Consider the following 12,256-nt stretch of genomic DNA (forward strand, 5'->3'; position numbering starts at 1 on the left):
CAGGTGTATATCGGTCAAGTGTGTTTGCGAGTGACCTGTGGTTTAAATAGCTCACTTCCGCATGCGTTCTTGTCCTGATGAAATAAGATTATTATGTAGTATCTTATTTTGAATGAGATATGAAGAATAAATGCATCATAATCGCATGTAAAAATGATTCAAAAATCTCAACCAAAACGATTGAAATATATATGTTCACAAATATGATCAAAAAATGACTGTGAAAAGTAGCGAAATATTACTCTAAAACAATTAAAGCTCAATTTTACAATGATATCAAATATAAATAAAAAGCGCTTCGAAATAGGAATCATAAATGATTATTCAATAATAATCACATTTAAGGTACATTTTTCTCCCGACGATACACTCATTTTTGAACGTTTTTAATCATCTTGGGGTATGATATTTAAATATTTTTTGATCAAAATTTTCAAAAAATGCTGGCTGGGTTGTTTTTGTTTTGATATTCTTTTATTGTATTGTATAGTCATTTTCTTCAAAATATTTCATAATTGTGAGTGCTGACTAATAAACTGCGTAGCTTTGTCCACGTCACTCTTTTCTTCATAAGCCAAACTGCACACGACTACGTAGATCACTTGATGGAGATATCGCTCTCGCAAGTAACCAACCCCAATTTTTTTTACTTTGCTGCCATATTTATTGTGATGTCAGAATTGTATAAAAAATAATCACAATGTTGATAAGTCAATTATATTTGTATTATTATTTGCATCGGAGTCGTCTTAACATTATTGGATGCATTGAAAACTTAGAAAGACATAATAAGAAGGAAGTATATTGAAAAGTGGTTATGGGTTCGCATTATAGTTTATCACATATGTGAATCATAATTTATGTTTGTTATGAGTGTCAGGTTTAACATGGCCCCAACCACTTTTAACAACCTTAGAGATTTCGACAATAAAGTAAAACTTTCGATGATGAGAACCCAATTTATGATATTCGTTTCGCCGCCACTTAAATACTATATATTGTGACGAATATTAGCATAACTAAGCTGTTAGTAAATAATCACACAACAACAAAAACATGAAGCAGCCACTCTTGTGTACATGAACACATGAATTTAATCCATTTATACACGTACATAAAAGGCGACGAAGAATAACTCACGCACAAACATGTAGTCATCAGCTGAAGTTAGTTCTCACACATACACACGTATATAGCTGGTAACCAAGCAGAAGATTCTAGACCTTTGGAGAAATATGCGGACAAGGCAACAGAAGGTATAAAAGCAGCGCAAGCTGTGGAATGACTAATCAGTTTGATTTAGACACGCTATCAGTTGCGAAGTGAAGTATAGTTGTGAAGTATAATTGTACTACTCCAAAAGTAGTCTAATAAAGACCATTTTGCAATACATAATATTTCAGTGATTTATTCAACAGTTAAGCGATTCGAACGTTAGCAGAAGGTTTCAAATAAGAGGAATTTCCCAAAATTCGTTACAATATGTATGATACCGATTCCAAACTGTGGGTTGTTTAACCATTGGAATTGGTTGGCTATCGTTTTAAAGCAATAACATTCTCCTACTTCACTATGTAAGGAAATGGACATCCTCATAAAGAAATGAAATTCCTGCTTAAATTCAGATTATAAAGAAATAAATAAATACAAGACGCAATACTTCCGAAGAGATAGTAATCCGAGCTTATATTTCAATTTGCGTGATGCTTCTTTTAAGCTTTCCTACAAATTGGCGGAAAGAGACCTACATGTTTTACGCCGACTCCAAACGGGATCTGTAGCGCAGATGAGTTTCCACTGAGAAGCTTTTCGTGGCAGAAATACACTGCAGAGCAACGACCCCGCTTAGAAAAGCGGACGGAGCACGCTTACACAACACCACGGCGACCAGATTAGTATTCCATTTTTAAGCTCAAAAATGTTATTATTCCGCAGGTACCCTAAATGTGATACCTATTTACCTCGTTATGATGACCCCACTGTTATACATTAAGTTAACACCCGCGACCTAAATGTGCAATATGTTTCGTATAATTATTTATTTGTTCCCGAACCCGCAGCTCCAAGAGACCAATCAAAACTTTTGATAATTTCATTGGCATTGGAAAATAAAAAATGTTATTGATAACGGAAAATCAGCAAACATTGCAAGATTAGAAATGCTAATAGACAAACTAAAAAGTGGATGCGAGCGATTTTTGATGAAGTACTCGTAAAGATTAACTGAGAGTTTATAATGAAATATTGACCCTTAAAACTGATGAAACCGTAACTAAGCAATTTTTAACTTAATTCCACTTCCATTAGATAATAAATTTAGCGCGGCCGCCGTAGTGTGGTGGTAGAATGCTCCGCCTAACACACCGAAGATCCTGGGCAAATCTATATCAAAAATTTTCAAACACAATTTTTCTATTAGAAACAAGTTTTCCTAAGCGAGGTCGCCCCTCGGCTTTGGGTATATGTATTTCTGCCATGAAAAGCTTTTTAGTGAAAACTCATCTACCTTGCAGATGCTGTTCGGAGTCGGCGTAGAACATGTAGGTCCCGTAATAAGTTTTTCTTCTTTTCTTTGTAAACGTTGTTTCGCAAGAAATACTAGTACAAACCCTGCAGCGAATATGGGAGACAGTCACGAAAAGCGGCAGTTCCGAAAAACATTTAACAAATTTGGGTCGTAAAATGGCAAAGCATTCATAAATAAAACCAGAATTTACTTTCTTAAAACTCTCATAACGACAATAATACCAAATTATTCGTACTAAATAATATTTCACGGTTTAATAATTGCCAACACATGTGCTCCGCTATTCAACATATCTGCATCCATAAAACGTGGAAGGGGCGGATAAAATTTCAGACCACACAGAAGAGTAGTGTAAATGAAAATCTGAGTATTAACTGCGTGTATTACTTTAATTACGAAAATGAGTATGAAAGATGGACAAAAGGAAAGCTCCATATGCCAAATAGTCGTAATGCTACCAATTTGATGGGTTACACACACACATGCAGATGCAATAAAAATATGCTTTTGAATGTGGCACAAATTGGTTGGTATCAAAGGCAGGTCGAGCGATTCACATCATTTAATTGTGTTGGGGGCATTTTGAATAAAACAAAACGCAGATTGCACTGGTCGCTCATTAAATTACTTTTGTATAATCCACTTACAATTAATTGCCCTGATTTAAACATGTCTCATGGCTGACAACCTCTGCCAGGTCTGCACAAATCCTTATTTTTGCTTATGAGTATAAGAGTTTGGGGTAAATTGTTATTGTAATTATTTTTCGGAAAATTGCCTGCTATACACGAATAGTTACGGATCATTAATGTGGCCCATTCAAGCTCATTTGGAGTTCACGTAAAAGACTCGTTATTATTAGCTCAATTCGTAGGTACATATGTATTAATTGTACATACATACAAACGGCTCAAGGGTATCCTTTTATGACTAATAGCAATATTCATGAAGTAAATCGAGAAAGCCCCCCCCCCCCCCCCCCCCATCTAAGTCAAACAACCAGAAAACGAATGGAAACTAATTCTTTTCGGTCTGTCTTTTCTCGATGTTAGACATCTACTTTCTTCTAAAGTTACAACATACGTAACGTATGTCCTGCGTGCGATGTGTCCCCACCTGACATCAAACTTTTTTTCAGTTGTAATGTGGAACGTACGCCTCTAACACGAGCCTCCCTTTGGTCCACCCCTGTTGAAACTTCTAGTTTCCTTGGACTTCCGTAAGAGAACTTTGATGACAATTTGTGAGTGTTCGCACCCATTGATTGGGGCGAAGCACTGTTAACAGAACAACAACAGCTGAGTATTATATGTTCGATTACATCCGAACTTCAAAACCTTTATAGTTTTATTAAAACTTAATTTATTGACTTAAGTCTTCTTCCGATTATTGTTATTGAGAAAATATGGAATCCGTTCGAGAAAAGCAGGCTATGGACTTCTTGTTATACTTCAATTAACAGATATAAAGAAACAGTGGCGCTTTTGTAGCTTACTGGTATAAACGGTGGTCACATTTGAAAGGACATTGGGGCAGTGATTATCTTTTAATTGGTACTGCCTCATTAAGTACCGTTATGTGCATGGTGCAGCGGAGTTAATGTGCCTTTTTAACGAAAACAACTTTTATTGATATGTTGCAAACATGTTTCCGGCAGTTAAATTATATGAATAATAGAAAATTTGCTTAATTTTTGAAACGGGTAATAAAAATTTGGGGTGGTTACTCAGCCTGCTTCTCAGGCTCCACACCACGTGATTGTGGAGTTTTTGGATTTCGCTTTTTTTTAGCTACATAAATAAAGTATTCCTTGTGTGGACTTCGCAAACATACGAACATATTATATAAGTATATGGATATTATTTTTAATACACGCATATGTTTGAATAAACATATTTACATATTGCATATTCATACATAAATATTTTTATACTCAGTTGAGCAGAGCTCACAGAGTATATTAACTTTGATTGGATAACGGTTGGTTGTACAGGTATAAAGGAATCGAGATAGATATAGACTTCCGTCCGTCCGTCCGTTAACACGATAACTTGAGTAAATTTTGAGGTATCTTGATGAAATTTGGTATGTAGGTTCCTGAGCACTCATCTCATATCGCTATTTAAAATGAACGATATCGGACTATAACCACGCCCACTTTTTCGATATCGAAAATTTCGAATAACCGAAAAAGTGCAATAATTCATTACCAAAGACAGATAAAGCGATGAAACTTGGTAGGTGAGTTGAACTTATGACGCAGAATAGAAAATTAGTAAAATTTTGGATAATGGGCGTGGCACCGCCCACTTTTAAAAGAAGGTAATTTAAAATTTTGCAAGCTGTAATTTGGCAGTCGTTGAAGATATCGTGATAAAATTTGGCAGGAACGTTACTCCTATTACTATATGTACGCTTAATAAAAATTAGCAAAATCGGAGAAGGATCACGCCGACTTTTAAAAAAAAAATTTTTTAAGTCAAATTTTAACAAAAAATTTAATATCTTTACAGTATATAAGTAAATTATGTCAACATTCAACTCCAGAAATGATATGGTGCAACAAAATGCAAAAATAAAAGAAAATTTCAAAATAGGCGTTGCTCCGCCCTTTTTCATTTAATTTGTCTAGGATACCTTTAATGCCATAAGTCGAACAAAAATTTACCAATCCTTGTGAAATTTGGTAGGGTCTTAGATTCTGGGACGATAACTCATTTCTGTGAAAAAGGGCGAAATCGGTTGAAGCCACGCCCAGTTTTTATACACAGCCGACCGTCTGTCCTTCCACTCGGCCGTTAACACGATAACTTGAGCAAAAATCGATATATCTTTACTAAACTCAGTTCACGTACTTATCTGAACTCACTTTGTATTGGTGTAAAAAATGGCCGAAATCCGACTATGACCACGCTCGATATCGAAAGTTACGAAAAATGAAAAAAAAAAATGCCATAATTATATACCAAATACGAAAAAAGGGATGAAACATGGTAATTGTATTGGTTTATTGACGCAAAATATAACTTTAGAAAATAACTTTGTAAAATGGGTGTGACACCTACCATATTAAGTAGAAGAACATGAAATGTTCTGCAGGGCGAAATAAAAAACCCTTGAAATCTTGGCAGGAATACTGTTCGTGGTATTATATATATAAATAAATTAGCAGTAACCAACCCTGGTCCACATTTTGGTCGATATCTGGAAAACGCCTTCACATATACAACTACCACCACTCCCTTTTAAAAGCCTCATTAATTTGATACCCATATCGTATAAACACATTCTAGAGTCACCCCTGGTCCACCTTTATGGCGATATCTAGAAAAGGCGTCCACCTATAGAACTAAGCCCCACGCCCTTTTAAAATACTCATTAACACCTTTCATTTGATACCCATATCGTACAAATATATTCTAGGGTCATCCCTGATCCACCTTTATGGCTATATCTCGAGAAGGCGTCCACCTATAGAACTAAGGCCCACTCCCTTTTAAAATACTCATTAATACCTTTCGTTTGATACCCATATTGTACAAACGCATTCTAGAGTCACCCCTGGTCCACCTTTATGGCGATATCTCGAAAAGGCGTTCACCTATAGAACTGAGGCCCACTCCCTTTTAAAATGCTCATTAACCCCTTTCATTTGAAACCCATATCGTACAAACAAATTCTAGGGTCACCCCTGGTCCACCTTTAAGGATCACTCCCTTTTAAAATACTCATTAACACCTTTCATTTGATACTCATATCGTTCAAACAAATTCTAGAGTCAACCATGAACCACCTTTATGGCGATATCCCTAAATGGCGTCCACCTATAGAACTATGGCCCACTCCCTCTTAAAATACTCTTTAATACCTTTCATTTGATAAACATGTCATACAAACACATTCCAGGGTTACCCTCGGTTTATTTTCCTACATGGTTATTTTCCCTTATGTTGCCACCATAGCTCTCAGCTGAGTATGTAATGTTCGGTTACACCCGAACTTAACCTTCCTTACTTGTTAACTATAGAAAATGTTTCTCAGTTTGTATCCCGAACCACGTGTTGCCATAAAGGATTTCTGAAATTGCATAGAAATCTCTCCCCACCTTCGACACCAGCTGTTACATCTATAATTTTATAGTTTAATAGTTTCCAAACTAGAAATTTTAATTACCATACATTATTAAAATGCATAAATTAAGATGAAATTGTTATATGAAGACTTTTAAAATGATACAACAGCTTATATAAATATCTACACGCATGTATGTATGTTTTTAAGGTTGTGAGGACCCAAATCCACCGGCTTTGGAGCCCACACAATCGAACCTACAAATATTTACCAAAACTCATTAAAACGTGTATAAATCCTACTTGAATTACAATGAATTTATACATATAGCATGTAAAATGTACAAAACTGAATTATATGAATTAAATTTACACATACAAAATAATCATTTTTGAATTACCCTAATATACATGCAAACATTCATGACAACATCTAATTTCTTCGTTTAAATAATTGTCTCTGCCCGCATACGGTAAATATTTTGGTTGAACATTATAATTTCCACAGATAACCCATAACCGGCTGGAATTTTAGATAATGCTGGGAATACAGCAATGCAATAAGCAACACACATAAGCCCCCATTGCAAGAACACCAAAAACATACAAACATACGTATACCAAGCCATTGCGACCAAGCACAGCAGGCATTAAGGCGAACCGTCGGGGCGGACATCGCACAAAGAGAAACGAAAAAATGCAATGTACTAGGAAGCGGTCACGTTAGCATACCAACAACACAGCGTGGGTACTAGACACAAGTTACCTACGAAGGACAACCAACTCGTCGACAACAACAAGACCCAATAAGCAAGCAGCAGAGGGAAAACAAAAATAACTATGCTAGCTAACTGGAGATGCGTACCAACGAACTCACATGTTAGGGGGGGCAGTACAAGAGGCATTTTTACATACGCAATTTGGAGATAAATACTTATAATGCGATATATGGGTAGAATAATACAGTTAAATGTGAGATACCTTAAGTAAATACATATAATAAGTAAAATTTATTGTTGCAGGATAACTATCCACCTGCGCGTGGACAAGTATAAAAGGGCGACAAATTTCGCGAATTGAGACAGTAGCCAGCTAGGTATAGTAGCCTGCTAACGCCTTGTTTAGCGGTGAATGGGACTCCTGGGATTTTTCCATCTCACGAGTTCTTTATTTTAGCAACTTTGGGGGTTTTTCCAACCCCATCGTTAGAGGGATTGTGGTGGTTTTTCCACCTCCGCAACCTTCAGAAAGAGCAGGGTATTCTTAAGCTATATATTCGGTGGGGGTTTTACCAACTCCTCCGACTGGGAGGAAGTGGTGGTTCTCCACCTCCGCTTTCTTTACGAAGTAGTCTGAAATTTTTAGTTTAAGCGTAGTCCCGGTGGGGGTTTTCCCAACCCCATCGGCGTAGAACCGACGGTGGTTTCCCACCTCCGTCGCCATAGCTTTAAGGGTAGTTTGAATATTTTGGAATAAAGAGTTTATAACGTTTCTTTTTTTAACAACAATACGGGATCTTTCTCTTTAAAAGGAGACGATAGGGATTCTTCTCTAATTCCATAGGGATCCTGGACGGACTGAGCATACCCCGGCGCAAGGAAAAGTCCGTCACAAGGTTAATCGGTTCCAATCAGGAACATAATTTATACATGATGTTAAATATCACAAATGAAATAATTTGGTTGATATTTGAGATATTAAATGCCTATAGTTCTTTTGCCTCTTTATTCGAAACTGAAATTGATGGGGATTGTCGCCTTTGAACCTAGACTCCTCACTTGTGAGTTTAGTCAAACTTCAGTCAACTTTAACTGGTTAAAATCTCAAAACTCAAATCTCTTGGTTACCGGGAAATCACTTAAAGTTCGAAAGCAAGCTTTTCGAATTCTGACATATTTGTTTATAAATCACGATCCCAATGCGCCACCTACCGAAATTTTTTCCCCTCATGTTAAATTGTCATCGGTTCTGAAGTGTATTCCAAGTATCAGGACACTAGTTCTCCGGGAAGTTTCGCTAAAATGGGTTGCAAGACTCCCAAAATTCGTACAGACAAGTGGAAAAACTTGAAACGAAATTTATGTAAAGGAAGTTAAAGAGAAATCAATAATAGCCCCTAGAAAAATTCTACAAAATTATTCCTGAAAAAATTTTACTATATACACCTCAACTGCGTGTTTCTATCCGACATGTATTTTAGCCCATTATTCACTTATTCAAAAATCAGTGTCTAAATATAGCAAATTTAAAATTACAATATCAAAGACATTTTACGAAAAGCACTCAAATTGATTTCAGGTTTTTAATATATACGTCCGATCTTTCATTCTGAGTTGGAGTTATTGCGCCCCCAATAGTGTAGGTATTCCCCATACATCAGGTCTAGTATAATGAGGGACTTAAGCACAGACTCAGATGTCTGTGCAAAGGAGCAATTGTTGGCAGTTGTATGAATTGTCTTGGCTGCCACAAGGTAAAAAAAATAATCATTTCTAACATGATACAAAAAATGGAGGTAGTTCCATTTAGTGTGACGCATGGCGGAACGATACAAGGTGGCCGCATCGAACAGCTGATTATAAGCTTTTTTTATTTGATTTGATACATAAACTTCCGGCGCAGTACGATTTTGACATTTGTCGGTCGAATTTACAAAAAAAAAAGTACATGGAATTTTTATTTATGTTTGTGGGTATGTCACCATGCTGCCGCATTGTATCGTTCCGCCATGGTTCTAAGTCCTTTTTTTTTGAGAGACTTCGTTTTTGATAGATTCTTTCAGGCATGCTTAACCAACGAACCGTTATCATTTCGTTTCGATAATTAACGTTAAGAACGACAAATTAACGAAATGATTTTGTTTCGTTTTCTGCCATATCAAAACGAACTCAAATCGTTTATGTTGATTATTAATTTCAAACTATGCTGGCAAAGCTGATTGATGACGGAGTCATTAAGGTGAAAGCATTAGCCAAGCTAATTGCAACTTTTCTCATTAATTTTGACAGTACGAACATATCTCAGAGTATTTTTGACATTACCACCAACGAATTACACAAACAAAGTACATGGAGTTTGTGTGTATGTCCGCTCGCTGTTACAACCTTACGGCTTCACCATGGCTATAGCATTGCCAGCACAATTCAAACATAAAGTATCACGTTTTTGTTAACGTTTTTAACATTAACGAAAGCTTTTCGTTTCGGTTAAAAACGAGATACAATTTATCTTGATAATTTCTTTATCGATAATATTTCGAAGTGTTTCAACGGAAACCGTGGAAATTTTTTGATAAACGATTAGCTTAACGTTAAGGTGCATCCCTGGATTCTTTCATTCAAGCTACTGTCTTGCTCGTTGCAAGAGTCTATCGTTCAATTGGCTGCCAAAAGCATTGGGATCAACCAGCCGGCCATCCTTTGAAAGGGTTCGGACATCAAATCAGCCATTAAAACATTTACGGTGAATTGAAAAATGTGAAGTTAATTTTAATTTGTTTTTGATAACAAAAAAATTCAAGGCGCGATAACTTTCAACGAGATTTTAGGCCGATCTTCTCTTCCAATTTGCATCATGCTCGTTTTATTTTTTCAACACATTGGCGGATGGGGAACTACATACATGTTATACGCCGACTCCGAACGGCATCTGCATAACATATGAGTTTTTACTGAAAACCTTTTCAAGGCAGAAATACACTCGGAGTGTTTGCCAAATCACTACCGAGGGGCGACCCCGCTTAGAAAAACTTTATTCTAATTGAAACAAATTTTATGTGGCTCTGCTAGGAGCGTGAACCCAGGATCTTCGGTGTGGTAGGCGGAGCACTCTATCACCACACCACGGCGGACGCGAAAAAATTGAGAGTGGAAATAAGGTCGAGTAAACACGGCCAGGAATCAAAGAGCATTACGAACGATGTTTTGTTTACTGGTAGCAATTTTGTTTATTTATATTTTCATACAATTACACGTACAAACCAACTTTCACAATTAAATAGCAGCAAATAAATATGAGACTTCTTTTCATTTATTTGTATCATATTGTGACGAATATTACCATCTCTAATGTTATTAAATAAAGGCACAACATTTAAGTAAGCTACATAAAAACATTAATCATCATGTACACACATATATACAAGCAGCAGAGAGATACTCACAAACGCATGTCATCATCAGCTACTACTTCGCTCACATATACACACGCATATGGTTACACACTACAACAACAACGCGCGTATGGCTGCTGACCAGGTAGAGGATTCTAGAAGAAGAAACGTCTATACATTTGGGCAGAGAGTATAAAAGCAGCAGAAGCTGAGTAGTCCGGAATCAGTTTGACTTAAGCACGCTATTGGTTGTGAAATATAACTGTTATTGTGAAGTACTTTCAAAGAAGTCTAATAAAGATCATTTTACAAATATTGTATTGCCACCGGGTTCTGACTCACGGCCCAAGTTTCAGGTCTCTAGCTCACCGGGAAGTTACTTAAATATCGATCGCAAGATTCCCTCCGTTTTTAAAGGATTTGCAGTTATCTTGACTAGCGCGTTAGCTAGCAGAAATTTGTTTTCTATAAGTTGTATTGTCACTAGGCCTCTAACTAAGTGCCAAGTTCCAAGTCCCTAGGTAACCGGGAAGTTAGCTAAATATGGATTGAAAGATTTCTAAATTAAAATTTGTTTTCTTACCATCTCGATCCGCGTGCGCCACCTAGCGAATTTTTTTTGGATCAAATGTTGCACTGTCACCGGGTTCTGATCCACGGCCCCAGTTCCAAGTCTCTAGCTCACCGGCAAGTTACTCAACAATCGATCGCAAGATTCCCCTCGTTTTTCAGGGATTTGTAGTTATCTCAATTAGCACGCCACCTAGCGGAACTTTGTTTCCTATAAATTGTATTGTCACCAAGCCTCGACCTATGTGCTAAGTTTCAAGTCTCTAGCTCACCGGAAAGTTAGTTAAAAATGGATTGAAAGATACCCAAATCAAAATTAATTTTCTTAATATCTGGATCCATGCGCCACCTAGCGAAACTTTTTTGATCGAATATTGCATTGTCACCGGGTTCTGACTCACGGCTCAAGTTTCATATCTCCGGCTCACCAGGAAATTACTAAAAAATCTATTGAAAAATTCCCCTCGTTTTTCAAGTATTTGTAGTTATCTCACTTAGCGCGCTACCTAGCGGAATTTTGTTGCCTGTAAATTGTATTGTCACCAAGCCTCGAACTGTGTGCCAAGTTTCAAGTCTCTAGGTCACCGGGAAGTTAGTTAAAAATGGATTGAAAAAATCCCAAATCAAAACTAATTTTCTTAATATCTCGATCAATGCGCCACCTAGCAAAATTTTTTTGATCAAATATTGCATTGTCACCGGGTTCTTACTCACGACCCAAGTTTCAAGTCAGCTCACCGGAAAGTTGCTTAAAAATCGGTTGCAAGATCCCCTGCGTTTTTTCAGGGATTTTCGTTTATTTCGATTCGTTTCCCACCAGGCGGCATTTTGTTTTCCACGAATTGTAGTGCCATCGACTCGCAAACTATGTGCTAAGTTTCAAGTCTCTGGATCATCGAGAAGTTTGTTAAAATTCGATCGCAAAATTTCCATTTTAAAATAAATTTTCTGTATATCTCGATCTTTGCGCCACCTAGC

Source organism: Eurosta solidaginis, chromosome 1, assembly GCF_040869045.1.
Source record: "Eurosta solidaginis isolate ZX-2024a chromosome 1, ASM4086904v1, whole genome shotgun sequence".
Taxonomy (NCBI): domain Eukaryota; kingdom Metazoa; phylum Arthropoda; class Insecta; order Diptera; family Tephritidae; genus Eurosta; species Eurosta solidaginis.